We start from the raw sequence: 20,535 nt of genomic DNA on the forward strand, positions 1-20,535 counted from the left end.
AAACTGATAAGGAGACATCAAACACCAGTACAGAAGTTTCCATGCCTGCAGGAACAATGGGGAGTAGGAACATTCTTTTAAGTTGCCAGAAACAACGGGAATTTAGAATACAATTTACCACCAGCAAGATGGAGACAGCATTACTGCTTATATTGGTTTACAACAGGCAGAATCCTTGAACATTTTTGTTCCAAAAGAAGCAGAGGAAAGACGTTTCATATGTAGCCCATGCTGTAACCATGGCTCATATGGAAGCCATGCTCTAACTGACGAGAACATTTAAAGGAGCACAATAATTAAAGTTAAAGAGGTCATAAATTCTTCAGGTTTCATCTTTAATGCACCAGGAGCCAAATTCAAGCCCCTATATTCAGAACAAGAGCCTGGGCCTGATTCCAGCATGATGTGGTATTTTACGCCGGTTGTGTTTGGGTCCACTTATCTTCAAGCCCATGTCTGCTCCTGACTTGGAGATACCAGGAAAGGAGGGGTTCAGCAGTTCCCTCCAACACATCTGCCTTCAGCTGCCAATCCCTGGCTCTCCCTGTATGTTTTTCAGCTCACATGGTGTCCGCATTCTTCTTGATGTCCAAGATTTGCAGACTGAGCCCTCTGCTCAACCCAATTTAAGCTGATGGCTGGCTGAGCAACAGGCTGATTTGTCCAACCAATCCCTGTCTTGCAGCTCAGCTGTCACGAAAGGTACAGACTGTAGTAACTCCGCAGTGTATCCTGATGCAATGAGGAATATGAATCAAGACAAGGTGGGTTTAAAACCTGAGGTTTACATAAATCTCCTTCTCCATCCTCACAGTAACAGTAAGGTCCACATCCCACTGTCAGGTGTACAGCTGGCCAGGAGAAGAGTGAGGGCACATCTGGGTGAACACTTCTGAGGACACCTCAGTCTCCACTTCAGCTGGCTGCTAGAGCCACACACTACCTTCTGTGACCACTCACCTCTCCACCAGCCCCAGTTCTGCTCTGCCAGAAGAGCACCACTATTAAAAGCTGTTAAGATCAAACACTTGTAGATGAATTCATCATGGTAACTTATGCAGGATTTCAGCAAAGCTTTAAACATTAATAGGAAAGGCTGAACAGAAAAATTCCTTGTTATTCCAGAAGATGCCTCCAAAGACAATTACCAGAGAAACAACCACCTAATTAAAAAGATAAGCTTTATTACACAGCTAAAGCCTACTCAGTAGCACTGATGAAAAGTTCTCATATGTTAGGCACTGTGCTGTAACCAAACTGTTCCTTTATACTTCAAATTGATTAGATAAATTTATCTTTAAAGTTTACTACATCTACATAGTAATAAACCCAGGATTAGCTTTAGAAATTAGGGCTTATAAAATTTCTTGCAGCTGTGCTCCCAAAATCCATCATAAACCATCAGCAGAGACTATGCAAGTGACTGCAGGACAACTTTGTGCTTAACTGTTGCATTCTGCTGCAAAAGGCTTCTACTAGAATAGTGCGTGCTGGTTTATGTGTGCATGGGAATTTGCCTTCTTAAGGTGAATTTTGGGAAAGCTGTGTGAAAAAACATGCCCAGTTCAGTTTTAATCAGAATTTTTCTTCCCTTTGAGGGTGCTGAGGCGCTGGCACAGGGTGCCCAGAGAAGCTGTGGCTGCCCCATCCCTGGCAGTGTTCAAGGCCAGGTTGGACACAGGGGCTTGGAGCAAGCTGCTCTAGTGGAAGGGGTCCCTGCTCGTGGCAGGGGTTGGAGCTGGGGGAGCTTTAAGGTCCCTTCCAACCCAAACCAGGCTGGGATTATCAGACATAAACCATGATATAGCCAAGATAAATCCTACAAGAACTTATAGGACTGGTTCTAAAACAAATAGTTTGCACACTCACACTGCTTCTAGGTATTAGTGAAAGGCTTCATCAACTTCTCTGCCACAACACAAAAGTACTTCTAAAAAATTGCTTTGAAAAGGAGCAAGAAACACTGAACTATTACAACAAAGTTGGTTGATCTGATGAACAGTGAATACTGAGAGCAAGAATTGATTTCCCATCATGTCAACAAGCTGACCCCACTCCATCATCTCACCACTGCTGGAGGGAGCATGAGGGAAAAGAAAGACCCTGCTGGAGACAGGACCAGGGCACATACATACACTCTTCTCCATCTTTATGTTCTGCCTGAAAGGATGAGTGATTAGTTAAGGTTGTAACCTCAGTCTCTGTTCACCCAGGATGGGAATATCTTAATTACATTTCCTTTCAGATGTGCCTCTGCTGTAAATGTTGCATGTAATTAAGGCTGGCAATAACCATCTGTTTGTAGTGATTCTAAACAAAAAAGATGATGCAAATAAAGGATCATTTAAATTCACCTATATTTAAATTAAGTTAGACTTACAGCAAGGAGAAAGAAAAATGTGAGGGGAAAAAAAGAAAGAAGAAAATAGCCAAGTAGTTCACTGTTCCCTGCCCACCTCCTGAATTCCAATTATTTTAGTATCAAAATAACACCGAGTTGACCCTCAGGCTCAAAACACCTATTCACACCCTATGGCATCACTGCCCTCTGCATTTTAGACAGGAATCCCAAAGTTTTGACATCGAAGATTAGAATCCCAGACCGGTTTGAGTTAAAGGGACCTTGCAGCTCATCCAGTTAAAAACTCCCTGCCATGGATAAGGACCCCTTCCACTGGAGCAGCTTGCTCCAAGCCCCTGTGTCCAACCTGGCCTTGAGCACTGCCAGGGATGGGGCAGCCACAGCTTCTCTGGGCACCCTGTGCCAGCGCCTCAGCACCCTCACAGGGAACAGCTTCTGCCTAAGAGCTCAGCTCAGTCTCCCCTGTTCTGGCAGGTTCAAGCCATTCCCCTTGGCCTGTCCCTACAGGCCCTTGTCCCAAGCTCCTCTCCAGGTTTCCTGCAGCCCCCTTAGGCACTGGAGCTGCTCTCAGGTCTCCCCTTCAGCTCTCCCCTTCAGCTCCTCAGCTCTCCCCTTCTCTTGTCCAGGCTGCCCCAGCCCAGCTCTCTCAGCCTGGCTCCAGAGCAGAGCTGCTCCAGCCCTTGCAGCAGCTCCATGGCCTCCTCTGCACTCACTCCAACAGCTCCAGGTCTCTCTTGTGTTGCTGCCCCAGAGCTGGTGCAGGACTGCAGGGGTGGAGTGGGGTCTCATAATTAAGAGAGGAATCATTGGTAAACACTGACCCCACCTTCAAGAGGCAGCTCATCTCACCATTTAGCTTACCAAAGAATGAGAGGGAATAAACCAGTCCTCTTTGTCCCAGAAAGTTTCAAGCTATGCTCTTCTGATACTTCACATTGGCAACTGCAAATAAAAAGATAGTGTTTTAAAACACGAACCTTCACATGAGAAAACACACATATTGAATAGCCAGCAGCTTATACAACAGCTTCAACTACTACAGTAGCTTGTCTTCATTAAATAGCACTATGTGAGGGGTAACTGCTGAGAGCTTGATATGCCCAAAGAGAGAATTCAGTGACTGGATCTGTCAGGCACGTGTGTGCTGGCTGAGACTTCCTTTCTGCTAAGGGGCAGGTCAGAAATCATGGCCACGAAGCAATTTAAGCTTGTTTTAAACTTCTTTCGTGCACAGACAGAAAAATAACCCAACCCTTCGCAATACAAGCAAGAAGAGGGCATTCTCAGGTAAGATCCAGCTGCTTTGGTTCTCATCCTCAAAAGTGGGCTTCAATTTTACACTGCAATCAGCTTTCCCACTGCAATCAGCTGCCCCAATGCAGAGACACAGACCTCCATGAGTGGCCACCGCCCAAGTACTGCTGGGCAAAGTGCAGCCAACCCAAGGCGACCAGCAATGCCCACATGGTACCACTGCTCCTGAGCCCCATCTTTTGACTTCCCAAGGGCTGTACAAGCAGTGCCTCAAAAAGAAGTGTCAGCATTGTGTGGCAAAGACAGGTTTGTCCAAACATGCTCTGGAGAAAAGCTCTGATTTGATGCATTCCCACAGAATCACTTCAGGAGGTGGCCACAGCCTCCTATAGCACTGGAATGATGGCTGGGACACAACGTTCCACACTAAAATATCCAAACCCTAAAATTACGTGTTCCAGACTAACCCGGCCATTCCTTGAGCATGCAAGCAGCCAAGCTGATGGAATTCCACTCCCTTGTATCCCATGTGCCAGAGGATTTGCTCTTCACAATACCTTGGAGCTCTCCCAAGTGCATGCTGCATGCGTATGTGCCTGGAAAGCCTAACTGTATAAACACAGGATCCTGCTGCTACAAAGGGTTTGCTCCTACTCTGATGGGCCACAACTACTGAGAGTTTCACATTCAGGTCCATTAACAGAATGTAAATCTCTATTTTCAATCTGTCTTGTCCTTTAGGGTTTACAACAGGGAAAAATATAATATGTAAGAAAGGCTGTATTATTTTAAGACTGAGTAGAAAAAGTCTTAAAGGTCATTTAAGTAGTAAAATGAGGCTTTAACTCTTAAGATCTTTTTACTTTAAAAGTAAAACATGCCACAAGCCAAAGAAGCTCTGACATTACGCACACTGGACACACGTTAGGGGCATCTCATCTCTCTCTCCCTTCAGCTGATATTTAGACAAGCTGTGCTATGACAAACCACCCTGCGGATGATCGCAACTGTCACCAGCCTCTGCTCCTCATGGATTGCAGCCTTGAAGCAGTTTCTAAGAGCAACATTCAGGTACCTGTAGCAAAGATCAATGCTGTTTAACTTGTTTTAGAATCTCTCTCAACCAACAACCCAAATACCAATTCCGGTAGTTTTATAGGCTGGTAATTCATTGTCATAGAATCATGGAATGGTTTGCTTAAAGCTGCTCCAGCTCCAACCCCCTGCCATGGGCAGGGGTACCTTCCACTGGAGCAGCTTGCACCAAACCCCTGTGTCCAACCTGGCCCTGAACACTGCCAGGGATGGGGCAACCACAGCTTCTTAATCACAGCCCACGAGGCACAGTGTACACAGTTTTACTTTGAGGTAGCAGCCTGAGCATGCAACAAGTTCAACTTCACAGCCACGTGGTGGTACAAAGTCCCCTTTGTCGGGAAACCAAAAAAAAAGAAGCCATGAAGAGCACTACACAGCTCCAGTGACTCTCCAGAGCCAGTTTGCTGGCCACGTCCTTGCTCTGGAACAGGAGAGATGCAGACTGAGGGTAGCAGAAGGTGAACTTAGTTTGTGTGCTTTAGGTCCAAGATAAAAACAAACCTTCACAAAACCTGCAATAAAGTTGTTATTGAATTTAATGAGGTTTGGAAGAAGCCCCTGAATTTCAGGAGATTTGTGGAGCAATTTAAAAACAGGACAAACACATTCCCATACAAGTGCTAATAGTCCTGCTTTATCCCTGCCAGCACTGGAAGTGCTCCAGGCCGGGCTCCTCAGCATTCCCCCCACAGGGCTGCAGGCACAGATAAGCACCTTGGACCTTATCACTTCCCAAGTAACTCTTGTGCCAAAGTGAAAGGAAAAGCTGACTGTAAGAAGAAACACAGCCCTGAACTCTGCCGGATCTCAAACCAGTAACTGACAGGAGGAGCAACCCAAGCACCGGTGTGGGAACAGCTGTTAACACAGTTACACACATCTGGGATGCCCCTGAACCTCCCCTTCCGTGTGCTCCCACCACTTCAGCTGCATCAGCTCTGCTGCTTGATTCACAATGAGCAGATTCACAGAATCCCAGCCTGGTTTGGGTTGGAAGGGACCTTAAAGCTCCTCCAGCTCCAACCCCTGTCACGGGCAGGGACCCCTTCCACTGGAGCAGCTTGCTCCAAGCCCCTGTGTCCAACCTGGCCTTGAGCACTGCCAGGGATGGGGCAGCCACAGCTGCTCTGGGCACCCTGTGCCAGCGCCTCAGCACCCTCACAGGGAACAGCTTCTGCCTAAGAGCTCAGCTCAGTCTCCCCTCGGGCAGGTTCAAGCCATTCCCCTTGGCCTGTCCCTACAGGCCCTTGTCCCAAGCCCCTCTCCAGCTTTCCTGCAGCCCCTTTAGGCACTGGAGCTGCTCTCAGGTCTCCCCTTCAGGAGCCTTCTCTTGTCCAGGCTGCCCCAGCCCAGCTCTCTCAGCCTGGCTCCAGAGCAGAGCTGCTCCAGCCCTCGCAGCAGCTCCATGGCCTCCTCTGCACTCGCTTCAACAGCTCCAGGTCCCTCTTGTGCTGCTGCCCCAGAGCTGGATACTCTACTGGGAAAGTGAAGGGTAGAAGATGGAAAAAGGAATGGGACCATTTAGTAAATCCTACAAAAAGTCAACTGTGTCTAGAAAAGGAACTGGCTTTGCACCATCTTTCTTCCTGGGCCCTCACATTCCCACAGCTGGTTTGCCATTTCTTTATTCAGGCACAGCTACTGAAGGGCAGATCAACACTGCCCAGTTTTCACTGTGAAGTCCCTCTGTCACAGGGCTCCAGGACTCAAGGTGATGAGAACAGGAACAGTGAAAACTAAGCTTTTGCTTTGAACCATCTCCTTAGAATCCTTCCCTGTTGACTGTTTTGGGCACTTGGGCATTAAGTGCACACTTCAGTTAGCACACAGCTCTTGCCTCCACTGGTTCTTGTTGGAAGATGCTCTGGAGGAGCAGTGGATGATGTTATCACACTGTAACAATGAAACACCAGTCATAACGTAATTATCAGGGGGAAACTCAAAATTCACAATTCCAAGGTGTAGAACATTCATCTCTGGAATATTCCAAACCTGACCAGCCCCTGAGCAACCCAACATCACAGTCCGCCATATCTGAAGCGGAGCACTGGAGTACAGGGCCTCCAACCTAAACTACACAAGTCTGTGACAAGGGTTTTCTTGACATTTCTTTAAATAAAACTTGGCCAACAGCCTGGGAAAACACCCTTGAGTTTTAACAAACACGTTTGTTGAATTCACAGATTGGAAAGTTGTCCCTTCAGTTTGTTAGCTGAGGGGCTGTACCCACCAAGAACAGAGGAGGAAAGACTGGCTAAGCAGAAAGTGAAATAGCAGAAGAGAACAGCAGATTTGGAACAAAACAAATCCAAACTTCCCCTAGCTGCAGACAAACTGTCCTCATAGAGATGGAGAGAAACCAAACCACAAGTGACTAGTTTAAAGGTGGATTTTTTTCCTCTCTTTGCTGAAGTAGGGCATACCTGCATGGCTGAGGCCATACCAAGTCACAACCTTAACGCATGTGGTTGATGGTCAAAAGCTCTCTACTCATGTTCACATTCCTGACTTCACAGTATTACTGCTCCAACAGAACCATCTCTGCAGTGACTGGACCTCCTGTCACACCATTACCATCACGCATGTACCAACCATGCACTACCTTTGTGTTTGCCTGCTTTCTGCCCAGCTTTAACTCACATACTGGATATCGATTGTTCTCCTCTTTCCTTCTATGTTCTTCTTAGTGGATTCTACTTGCTTCCCCCAAAAACTATTTCTACCCTACTCAGTGTGCTAAGGAAAAGGAACAGAACACCACTATCAGCTCACTTCCACTTGGGCAATGTGGTTAGCCTGTGGCTGAGCTAACAACTGCTGAGGGGGTGGGAGCACTGGGGCTGGCACCATGGACACTGGTGCTCCCAATGCTGGGCAAACTGAGCTCACTGCTTAACACAGAGCTTTAAAACCTGTGCAGAGAGAAGGAATGCTGATCTTCAGGGAGAAATCTTCTGGTTTCTACTACCACATGCCTTCTCTATCACATACTTCTCTAAATTGTAAAGTGACATGATTCCCAGTTTGGAAAGCTGCTGAGTATGAAGGTCTGTCCACATCAACACTCAACTGCATGACAGAGTTAAGTGGAGATGAGCAGCCACACTGAGCATCTCGCCTGTCCTCAGCACCATCCCTGGCAGTGTTCAAGACCAGGCTGGATGGGGCTTGGAGCAACCTGCTCTAGTGGAAGGTGTCCCTGAGCATGGCAGTGGGTCAAGACTGGAGGAGCTTTAAGGTCCCTTCCAAGCCAAACCAGGCTGGGATGCTGTGGTTAATACAGATAGGAAGCATCAAACTAAGAGCATTTTGAAAATGGCTGATTCCATTTTCCATTCTACCTGTGCTGCTGTGAGTGAAGAATAAACTCTAAAAGTCCAAAGCATCACACAGCTTTTGTGTCATGTCACTGCACTGACTCATAGGTTAATGGTGGGTAATCTAGTCTCCTGTGGATCCCTTCACAGGCAGGCATATTAGCTTCCTTCACCTTCCCACTAAGAAGGGGCTGTTTTTAAAGCAGTTTGAGCTAATGATCTTTGCATACTAGTTAAAAAGATCACTTCTTGTACTCCTCCAAAACTAAATGCAGAAGCAGCAGTCCAAAAAGTTCCAAGGAAAACCATCTCAAACAGTAGCAAATGTTGAAAGGGCAGAAGAGCACGGGAGGAGAGGCAGTAAAAGCCCTCCTGAGATTGCAGCTATCTCATGGGAGTCATTGGATCTGGCATTAAGAGGTTTGTTTTAATGTACATACATAAACCAGGATACAATTTGCTCACCAGAGAGCTTCTGATGAACAACCTATTCTGTCATTTTCCTCTATTTCAGTTACTCCATATTCCCCAGAGTGATGCACATGACAGACAAGTAACATCTACCAGAAAGGACCAACGAGTGACATGGATCAGTCTGAAGTGCAGAGAGGTGTGCAAGGAAGGGATCCGAATCTACCACTCATGTATGAGAGCTGACAGGACCCTGAACACTGACCAGGGCCTGAGCTGGTGGACACTCAACATACTTGTATAGGTGCTAAGCTAAAGAAGTGACCAAGTGTCACTTTTGTGTGTGGAAGGGGATGTTCTGTCCAAATGTAACCAAAGAGTCTCCATGAGAAGTAGGGCAGTGTTAGACTGAAGTGATGAAATGGACAAAGCCAGAGAGCAAGCCTGAGACCAGGCAGCCGAAGTCTCCACTTGAAAGGGCAGAAGAGAGTAAGGAGGGAATAATTTGCTCCTCATACTTCCCATTCTTGCTCTGAGGTCCTCACAGCCCATTTGCCATGAGTCACGCTTCCCTCCCAGAGTTATTCCTTTCTAGAAGGCAACAAACAAACAGGGGTAAGAGGCTGCTAATCAGAGTCTCAAAGGTTTTACTCATCCTTTCCAAACACCTATTCACGCCCTTGCCCTTCTCCATTACACTATGCTTGAACTCAGTCCTTTCTATTACCTGGCTGAGCACTGAGGAAGGGGCAGCTGCTCTTGTGGGAGAGCAGCATTACACAGCACCCACCAGGACAGGCTCCTTACACCCTGTATTGCACTAACAGTCAATGCAACACTAAAGAGATCTACAAGCAATTCAAAGAGTTTGGAAACCAGGAAGCACTGAGTCTGATGGGAAGACTCATTTGGAGTTACAAGTTATGCTCCAATCGGCGTTTTCTCCACTAAACTCCATGAGAACAACCTACACCAAGTTATAGCTATCAGCTCCTAAGTGGGTAAATTAACCACATTTTCACCATAGTTCTTCTGGCATAAAGCTTTTTAAACCTCTTTAGCAAAACACCATTCAGTTCCTTCGTCATTAGACAGCTTTATTAAAATACCAAGTACCTGCTATGAATAAGCATTTATTTCTCAAAGCATTAGTAACTTAAATTAATATAAGGTGGCCATAACAGGGAACTCAGCCCCCCACAGAGGCTGAGTAATAACACAATGATCAACTACAGAGCTAGGAGCTGCTGGGATGTAGTCAAGGCTGTTATCTGTTAGCAGGGCTTTCTTTTATTGCACAACCTGCACAGTGCTGTTATGGGCTACAGTTTTCATAGAATCATGGAATGGTTTAGGTTGGAAGGGACCTTCAAGCTCCTCCAGCTCCAACCCCTGCCACAGGCAGGGAGCGCTTCCACTGGAGCAGCTGCTCCAAGCCCCTGTGTCCAACCTGGCCATGAACCCTGTACCTATTTATTTCTCAAAGCATTAAGAAGGTGAAGTTGAAATGGCAGAATTTAGCTCAACACCAACAGCCCTCAAGAAGCCCTGCACTAAAGCTATTAAAGACACAACCATATCCTGTACCAGCAGGACCTGAATCTGTCTTTAGGTGTAACCCAACAGTGATGCTTCCACCAGCATCTGTCAACCCTGGGGTGAAGCTTCAGCCACAAGAGCCTCCTTGCTATGAACTGACCACCTAAATCTCCCATTTCAGGAGTTCATCAAGGCTCAGGAGAGCTTTTCTAGGATCATAATTAGCCATTTTCTAGAGAGCAGAACAAATACTTGTTTGTGCATCATCCACAAGACTGCCCAGCCATGAGCAGCCATCAACAGCCTCAATGCTCAACCAGCTGCTAAATACACGTAAATACTGGAAATAACATCAGGCAAAAGCCAAATTACAAGGAGATAACCACATGTGTGCTTATGCATGATAAGGAGAGCAGCAAGAGCTGGGTAAGGAACTGTAAGCAGCTTCAGTGAGTGCAAGGAATTTTCTGCCACTCCTACTGAGACAGCAAGTTCCAGTTTGAAGCCAGACATGGGATTTACTAGAACAGGTTACTGCCCTCCATCCAACCCCTTCCATGCTGGAACACACAGGTTATTGCATCAACCCATTGCCAGTTTGAACTTCCCCAGATTCCAGCAGCACACTCCACTCCTCACCAAGTTCTCCACTTGGGGAGAGGAGACTGGTGCTAGCACTGCCCTTCAGCAAGGCACAGCAGTGCTGAGGCTCCCTATGTGTATTAAGAGATACGCAGAACTCAGATGCCTTCCCCAATTAAGGAGGCTTCCTATATTTAGATCCCAAGGGACACACAAAAAGGTTTGGCTCATTTACCAGCACTGCCTCCACGAGACCTGCTACTTGATGTCCCTTCTTTGGGCAGCTGATTCAATTCTCTAGGAGGAAGAGCAGAAGAGCAAATACCTTTTCTCCCATAGTTAGCATCTGGAAGATATTGAGGTGATTTAAGACAGTTGTTTATTCCCATTTGTGAGTTGCACTTAAATCCTGAAGATGGGAGTCTACAACTAAAATAAAAGGCAAGGAAAGGGAGAAAGTCTTAAAAAGGGTCCTATAAACACACTGGAAAAGGGACACTGAGCCCATGGAACTGCAGCTCGGAGCTGGGAACAGCTGGAGAGCTGCACCAGCTGCAGGGCTCCAAACAGGGTTTGTCTGTGTGATGTGGGAGGCAGGAGGTGCATGAAGTACTTGTGCATCTCTTAGGCTCGCCTAAAGAATCCCAAAGATAGTCTGAATGTGCTTCCATTTCCAGAAGTAGTCTTCAAGATCAGCTACTGACAAATATCCCATAGTAAGCAGAGGGGTCTTCAGAGGAACTAACTTTGTCACACTAAGGGCACAGCAGTGGTGGTTTAGAACCAGCTGGCTCTGTTCTGCAATAGGACAAGGGGTGATAGGTTCAGACTTAAACGGGAAGTTCAGGTTGGAGATAAGGCAGAAGCTGTTCCCTGTGAGGGTGCTGAGGCGCTGGCACGGGGTGCCCAGAGAAGCTGTGGCTGCCCCATCCCTGGCAGTGCTCAAGGCCAGGTTGAACACAGGGGCTTGGAGCAGCTGCTCCAGTGGAAGGGGTCCCTGCCTGTGGCAGGGGTTGGAGCTGGAGGAGCTTTAAGCTCCCTTCCAACCCAAACCATTCCATGATTCCCTGATTCTATGATATACTTTTTTAACCTTATTTACTGTTGAGCCCAGCAGCCCTGCAGCTACTCACCCAAGGCAGTGTTCTATGCAACAGTCTGCTTCAAATCTTGACTCAAAGGCAACACCAACTACAACTCCTCAAGTCACATTTCCAGACTACTGAGAGGTCAAGTTCAAGCATGACAACTCCCCACAAATCCTTTCTCTCCATAACAGCTTGCACTGCAGTTGCACAGACATTCAGAGCCAGGGAAGAATTTACTTGTATTAACAGAATATGCTTATTGGAAAAAAGTAAACAGCATGAAGCCAAGGTTAAATATATTCCGGCATTTCAGAGAGGCACCAAAGAAGGGTTTGTGGTTCTTTTTAGGGCATGTATGTACAGCAAAACACTGAGTTTCAGTCAGAATTGATCTCAAGTTCTGCAGTAGACAGCTACTGAAACAACATTTGGTATAACCCAGTTAATATTCATCAGCCACACACTCACCCCTCCCACATTTAAAGTTAAAATCCCACTGGCCTAAATATTCAACCTTCCTAAGGAAGATACCAGCAAGTATTTGCCCTGTGTGGAAAAAGGAATCAGTCCTACATGGTTAACTATATCCCCCTCAAAATCCTCATTTCAAGGGCACGATGACCCAACAGGAAAGAGTTTCTCTAGAGAACATGAAGGTTTAAGGCTGTATTTCCTACCTGCTCATGTAAATTAAGCCCCACCAAATCCTGTACTGCTAGTTAGGTTTTACCAAGAAGAGGTATTGTTCCTGTTCTGCTTAAAGATATAAAACCAGTGCAAGTTACACAACTCTAACAGTCCAGTTCTTACCTGTGACTTGCAGATACCAAGCTTCAATGAAATGCACGGCAGTAGCATTTCACAGTGAAAAATAAGATCAACTAAATTAGTCTATTCTTGGTCTTTATCCTTCCATTTGTAGTACCCTCTGTAACCAACTTCATAGCAAACCCGTCTGTACACAGTGAACACAGATGTGTGGCTGAAACCCATCACGAGAAAACACCAAGGATGCATTTGCTTAGATTCAAAAGGAAATCAGGAAAGTTTTGGCAAAACAAGAAGCAGTAGCTACAACATAAATAAGGAGCAATGAGAGGTTTGGTACTTGAGGTTTGGGTCCTGGTTTACTGCTTTGCTCCTGATGAAATTAAATGGCACAAAACCCCCTGACCTCAAGTGACAACATCTCATTGCAGGGTGAAGCTGCTGACAATGCACAAACACAACTGAAATTCAGCTTGCTCAAGCACCCAAGATCTTATGAGGTGTCAGCCTTGGTCAGAGCCCAAACCAAGAAAGAGCAGGAATCTCTTTCCATTCCATAACTACCGAAACTGCCTGCTAAGCTGCCATCAGGTGCAGGACTGAGCTTCACAGGCAGCTTTCCTGCTGAAGCAGACTCCACCACCAGAGACTTCTGTGCTGCTATAGTCACAGCACCACGACTCAACATCCCATTGCCAAAAAGCAGAACACACCTTTGCCCCCTTAAGTCCAAACAGGAACATATAAAGAACACAAATTGAGAACAATCTGGGTTGAACGGGACACCTCAACATCCCTTAGTCCAAGCCCCTATTACATCAAGTTGCTCACACTTGTCCAGCCAAGGCTTGAGTAGCACCAAGCACACTTCTTCTAGACAGCCTGTTCCAAGATTAAAGTTGGAATCTTAAACTAAGGTCAGAAAAATACTCAAAGGACTCCCCCAGAGAAAGCAACAAGGACAGGAACAATGTTGGGAATACTTCAGTCCCCCTCACTGTTATTTCAAAAGGTTATGTATTGATGGAACAAGTCTGTGTGTGAAGACAGCTCTAGGAGCAAATGCTCAGAGCTGAGCTGAAAAAGCATTTGTAATTCAGCTGAGAGCTCTCTCAGGAACAGCCTCAGTATCCAGGCCTGGCATTCCTGAAAGAGCTCACAGACAGCTCCGCACATCTAGGTTTAAACGCCAAACTCCTCTCCTGAGGAAAGATTGCATCTTTATGTAAGGAAAGCTTACTTGACAAGCTTAAACTACTCTGTCAACTAAGTACAGGGATCCAAGGTATATCTGTTCCATTAAAAGTACCCCATTTGTGACATTAGCTTAGCAACCTAACGGCTCTGATCCAAAGATAGATCCATTCTTAAAGTCTCCCCTGATGGCAGAAGCTTCAGGAATAACCAGTGACATCCACAACACTGCACTTGCAGCCAAACTTCTGCATTCAGAGCTGGACATGAACTGAAGAGGTTTATTTCCTCAGCATCACCGTGGGTGCCTGGAGAACCTCTGCCAAGAAGAGGCAAGAAATAATGGCCTGCTTTGGTACTTTACTACTACACACAGGACAGCTCAGGAAGCCAGAGCAGGGGTGTGAAATGCTACTGTAAGGGAAGATACTTCCCAGGCCAGGCATGCTTTGGTGATGGGTTTCTGGACAAGGATCTTACATGTAGTTGCACAAGAAAGTAAACAAGGGAGGCAAAGCTGACAGCCTGGGAGCTGAGGATTAATGACACAGCAGATATTTGCTCTACCCATACATGCACAGAAATCAACTTGTAATTGCATCTTAACATGTCTCTGTATATGAAAGGACTGAGTGAAGGATTACACATGAGGAAGTGCAAGCACTGTGAAGCTTTAGTTCAGCTTCTCTTGGGATATGCATGATCTCTAATTTCCTTCTCCATCCTCTCCCTCCCATAAACCCCACCTTCATTCAGGGAACTAGGTGGACAACTCTCCCTGAACCCAAAACTCTGCATCCTCTTCATATTAATCCCACTTTCTAGTCAGTGTGCAGTTCTGAACCAAGTCAGCCTTCCCTACACTGCTCATTTCACGGCACCTCCTCTGAAAAGCCTCAGTGCTTACCACAGTTTTCACACTGTCCCATATGGCTCAGTGGTAGTAATGTGTTTTTAAAAGGCTGGAAAATGAAGCATAGTAAGAGTTCAAGTATCAGAAGCATCTTCTAGTTTTGGTACCCAGAACAGATGCCTAAAATGTAGCTCTTCAAATACTCCCCATTTCTATAGCATGTGGGAAGTACAACTCCACCAGCTTGGGGCTGAGCTGCAGACATGAGTGCTCAGGCCTGAAGATGCATCCTTAACAATGAAACTGTAACTCTATACACACCTGTACGCGTATCCAGTACCATCCTAGCCAGGTCCCCAATCCATAGCAGGGCAGGGACACCTTTAGCTCCCCAGGATGGCAGCCTCCTGCCTCACCAGATCACTACCTAGAAACTCCTCCTGGATAAAGTCAGTGCTTCTCCAAACACCAAGGAACTTCAGACCTTACTGGGCCACCTGCAAGTTCTGGATTTCTTCAGAGATCCAAAGGTAATACAGCCTCTGCATAGAATGACTGCAATTATTACCTGTGGGGATGAACTACTGACACCAGCACATGCACAGCAACAGCCAAAAGCAATCAGACAGCTTGTCAGGCAGTGGAAAATCATCATTCCTCCCACAATCGCCTTCATCTTTATTTGTATTAGTTACTGGCTCAGTTGCACAGCACCGATAAACCTCTCTTGTAGGGAGATGAACTCCCTGCAAGACTTCCAAAGGGAACAGTGCTCACATCTGGTGAGGCAGCTTGGTCAAGAGCATCAGTCACACTTTATTGGGAAGCCCAGGTCAACACAAGGACTCAGTACACCTCATCCCCAAAGCCTCCTTTAACATAGTCAGGCCTACAGAAAATGGTTGGGCCAACAAGAGAGCTGGAGAGGGGCTTTGAACAAGGGCCTCCAGTGAAAGGTGTCCCTCTCCAAGGCAGGGGGGTGGAACTGGATGAGCTTTACAGTCCCTTCCAACCCAACCCATTCGGGGTTTCTGTGATCTATGATAAAGCCAGGGGTAGAGCTTTGAGTTTCATCATTTTGCACGTAATACCAGTGAAATTCCCTTCTCAAATTAGGTAATCCTTGCCCCTTTGACGTTTTCTTGCAGAGCAGCATATTGCAGAGTAAGCTGAAAGCACTGCAGACACGAGGGGGACAAATGCATGGCACCAACATTTCAGGGTTATTCAAATTTTGCACATGTTCAAGCTACACTGATGGTAAAACTGGAAACTCAACAAGGTTCCACAAGCTCTCATACCAGAATCTGTACAGCAACCAGGAATAGCTGAACTTGACCAAGATGCTTTTCCCTCCATGTGCTTTTATTGTTGTGGGTGGCCCCAATTTATCCACTGGGGTCCCACACCCGCCCTGAAGCACTGCAACACCGAGCTGCACATCACCTTTCCATGCAGTCAGATGCAGCCTCCACACTAAGGGACACCTTTGTCTTCAGGGACCAGTTATTTCTGCAACAGCTTTAGAAACAGGCAGCAGAAGTTAGTTTTAAATGCAGTGTGTGTAATACCCCACATGCTGCCTGCCTCTGCAAGGCATCACGGCCACACTCCCACTTTGCCTGCCACAGCTTTAACTCCTGTTTATCTTACAGAAGGATGTCAGAAGCCTTACGCAAGTTCACCTCTGCCATACTCGTTATCCTCCCAGGAGCCACTGAATGAAATGGGAGTTAATGAATAACACAGGAGGAATTATTTCATTAGCCCCATGGTGAAAGAGAGCCATCTAATTCTTGGCTATGATGTCAGACTTGAGAAGCAGCCAACAACACTTGCTCAGGCTTCCACTGCTCAATCAAGTGCTGCACCAGTGGTGTTCACAGCAAAGGGCTTGGGCAAGACTGCCAGAGCATGCAGCAGAGCGGCTCTGACAGCAGCCCTGGGAAGGATTAAGCAGCACGAGTGAGGGACTGAAGCCTGGTGTTTGCTTCCACAGAGGGAGGGCAGCAGGGGGAGGTTTTTAGCAGTGCACATTTAATGTACGGGTCTTGTACAGATATGGGAATCAGTGCTGCAATTTTCCCCTTGCCTTACCCTCCACTTTAGAGTCCCAACCCCACAACAACTACCACCAGTCTCTGGTACAACCTGCCTGTCAAATTCCATCAGCAACCCAATGCACTTGAAGGGAAGTCTGAAGCAAGGTATAGATCATCCATCAGTTATCACCAGTCTTGTCTTCTGGCATTCAAGGCTACCTCCCTTCAACTTTTCAACTAATGCCTCTCACAATAGAATCTGATGCTTACGACTTCAAATAGATGTTCATTCCCCTGCAAAAAAACACACCCATCTCCTGCTGGTATGGGTAGGAAGGAGGACAACCGCAACAAAGCCTTCCTCAGCCTACCAAAGTCCTCCCTGGGGTCATCCACACATCTTCCTCCAACAAACCCAGCTTCAGATTGCCTGAAGGGTTGGTATGGTTAAAAGACTGTCTAGCTCTAGATCAGCCAAGGAGACCAGGCAGTTTAAGATCATGTTTAAAGAGATGATATTTTACTGATTCCACAGCCATGGAAGTCCATCCTCACTGAGAGCAGGACAGCTGTGCTAGGCAGTGCTCTGCAGACAGTTTGACTCTTAGGACAGATGCCCCTGCACTTTCTTTCTATTAGCCAGGAGCAAGCTCAGAGACAAGAAAGCAGTAGACATTTGAACAGCCACACATTACTGAGTTGGCATTAACACATCAAAAGCAAAAGCTAATTGTACCACACCCCAAGCCATGCTGGGAGAAACACTATCTCCAAGGTTAGTATGTGCTGTTCTGTCATTCTCATATGTAAGATGCATTCGTATTCAAGTTCTGGCGTCATAATTCCTCAAGAATGCAATGCTGAAGTATATTTAGAATGGTTCTGTTAATACGATAGCCAGCTTCCATAATGCTGTTAAAGTACCCTAAAGCCACTACTTACACCACTAGGGACCTGTTAAGAGTCCAGAGGAAGCCATGGAGATGCTGCAAGGGCTGGAGCAGCTCTGCTGTGGAGCCAGGCTGAGAGAGCTGGGCTGGGGCAGCCTGGACAAGAGAAGGCTCCTGAAGGGGAGACCTGAGAGCAGCTCCAGTGCCTAAAGGGGCTGCAGGAAACCTGGAGGTATAACTGATAAAAAGTTCAGTAAGACAAACTATCAAAAGTTGGCTTCTATTACACAAGAACTTTCTGAAATCATATGGAACAGCATCAACATCTAATGTTGCCTGTAAACAATACCTCCCTGCACATGAAGAGCATCTGCACACAGGCACTGCCTCTGGGCCACCATCTCCACACTGGCAGCCACTGCCAGGCAGTGCCCATCATCCGTTGGTGCTCAGCAGAGCATACAGCTGTGCTTCTTCCTATACAGCTGCAAACCAGTGAGTAAAGGTAGGCACAATAGTACACAGTGAGGCAAGAAACAGGGTTGTGAGTTGGTATGCAACCTGGGATAGAACTGGTGCCCTCACCGGTGAGGCTGGGAGCCTCCAGAGCTCTGCCCTGTGCAGAGATACTGCTCTAGATTTAACCATGTGCATACACTTCTGAGTCAGAGCTGGCCTTACACAAGGCAGTTCTGCAGAGCTCTTTCGTGGGGTCTTTGGAGGCTGTGCCTGTACTTTCCCTACAGCAGTGTTTGTTAAGTGAGTCTTCAGGCCAAGAACACTGCCAAAGCCACCTACAGCCAAAAGATTCACCTTAACTGGAAGCATCCTTAGTGTTACAGACAGGCCAGCTGTACACAAACACTGCCCTAGAGGCCTGAAGTAAGATTCTTCTCACCTAAAGCCAGATTTTGGGTCTGACCTGGTCTCTTTTTCAAAAGGCCCCTATTCTATCCCTTAGTGAGCAGTTCTTACCTATGTTGAACACCCACTTCAGGAGACAGGCAATGCTCAATTCAGCTGAATGGTTTGGCAGGAGGATAGGGCAGTAACATCCAAGTGTCCTTAACTCTGCAGTTTCCAGCTTAAATACACCTAGAGAGCATCACTAGAAGGATGTAAACAGTGTCATTCAGGCTGTGGCAGCATTAGTCATTAAAGACATAGCTGCACGCCACATTCTTTGGTGTTCAGATGTGAAAAACAAGCAGCTCACAAGACATTCCCTATAGGAACATACATTCCTCCACAGCTGGAAAACCACTGCAATTCTTCCTGCATCCCCCAAGTTTTTTTGCTAGCATTAAGTAGCTGCCCAAGTGAGAGTCAGTTGTAAATTCCTTCTGTCTACCACTATTTTCCCAGAGCTTAAAAATTAAATCAAGTATCCCACTACTGGAATTTCATTACCAGGAAGCTGCAATAATGCTTATTGCATTATGGTTCTTGGTTTGTTCTCCCAGCAGAACCACTCAATCACTTCAATGCTTTGAGTTAATTATTGCTAAACTGAGGTAAATGCAAACAGAAACCCCAAAAGCATGAAATAACAGCAGGAAACCAAGCTCAGCTTAAACTGGATGCTTTGTGATCACCTGCAAGTGCCAGGGAAATTCTCACACAGCTGCAATCTGAAGGAGAAAATTCAGTCCCTGATGACTGGAGCTTCAGAGTGGCCACATGAAGATTACACAGAGAGGTAAAGACTCAGGCTTTATCTACACATGAGATTAGCAATGACAAAGGTTTATCATAATGTATAGAAAACCCTAGAACCTGGATGCAGTATTTCCAGGGGTTCTGTCAGACTTTGATCCCCTCAGCAATAAAGCATAAATAAGCAGGAATGATTCTCTGGAGAGGCCGCTAGAACCACAAAGATCATGGTTCTTGAGAGCTTCTTCTGCACTGATCTAAGAATACCTTCAGTCCTACTCTTCCTTCATTCAACAGAAGGAAAGTAGACTCAGCATCAAGGAGCTAATGGAAGGCAGCAGTCAGATTCAGCCCTGGCACACTTGGTTTCACAGCAGAGCTACCAGTTGCCAGAGAAGTTTCACTGACTTACACTGACAGGATGGAAATTGGAAGTGTTCAAACAAGCACTTCATTCAAAATTGCTGGTGTGAGAAGTTCAACCTACATGTGAAAGCCTTTGAACTTGGCCAGTGGAAGTGACTTCTGGAAAGCAATGAGCCTCACTTAGCAAGAGCAGCACACTAAGAAAGGAAGTGAACAGGCAATAGAAAGAATGCTTCAAGTGTCAGTCTTCCAGAGAGCAACCAGGACAAAGTGCTTTTTGTATCTACCTTTGAGCTCTTGACAAATCAAAACCAGATTAAATGTGCTACCAGCCTGGCTCCTACCTCAGCCTGCTACAGGATCTCATGAAGAGACTTGCCAATACCCTGCAGTAACTCACAGCCCAGCAGACAGGCTACATGTGTGTTCCATTGCCTCCAATGAGGGCTGAAGAATCCTGTCTCTTCAGCGACACAGCAAGTGACAGGGAATCATTTTGTTTGCAGTCAAGATGAAATAAAAACTCAGATATGAGCTAGAGGTCCTACCTGTATAGGAGTTAACCAACATGAGTAACATGTTCAGTCTTGCTAGAGCCAGGAGGAGTATCTGCCTAAACACAGATATCAATGAAAGCTTTATTACCTCCAGGAACAGGCTCTGAAATACATAATTTGTGGTTTGTACATTTTTCATTTCACCTTGCTAAGCTCACCAGCAGGATTTTCTGCTGTTAACCAGTTACTGAATAACTTTCCAGCATGAAGTTTCAGTGCATTAGTTCTCACTACTGAATTAAACAGACAGCTGCCTTCACATTCACCAATCCAGTAACTATAATCCGTGACCCACAAGGACTAAGCCCATTTTACCTGTGGAAAACCCATGAGCATTTATCAAGTAACACATCAAATCTTAACCACAAGTACTAAACAAAACCAGCAATTCAACTGGTTCAGTTATTAATAAAAGACCTCTGAGGAAAAGGAACGCATCTGCATCCCCTTCCCACATAACTCCTGAGTACCCGTGCCAGGCAACAGCAGAGGCAAAGCCTGGGAGAACTATGTGTTCTGCTGGGGACACTTTCAAACTCAGTCTGGCTGAGAGACAGA

At 46.2% G+C, this 20,535-nt stretch overlaps 1 protein-coding gene across 4 annotated transcripts in view; it reads right to left on the bottom strand.

The window, feature by feature from the left end:
• Positions 1–20,535, bottom strand: part of MTMR3 (myotubularin related protein 3) — a 75,966-nt gene that overhangs the window by 41,995 nt on the left and 13,436 nt on the right. For all 4 annotated transcript variants that reach the window (XM_034068051.1, XM_034068049.1, XM_034068050.1 and 1 more), the window contains one exon: positions 3,224–3,304. The gene's annotated coding sequence lies outside the window, so the exon portion shown is untranslated. The remainder of the gene's footprint in view (positions 1–3,223; positions 3,305–20,535) is intronic.

The sequence above is a fragment of the Melopsittacus undulatus genome, chromosome 12 (assembly GCF_012275295.1).
Source record: "Melopsittacus undulatus isolate bMelUnd1 chromosome 12, bMelUnd1.mat.Z, whole genome shotgun sequence".
In the NCBI taxonomy this organism is placed as follows: domain Eukaryota; kingdom Metazoa; phylum Chordata; class Aves; order Psittaciformes; family Psittaculidae; genus Melopsittacus; species Melopsittacus undulatus.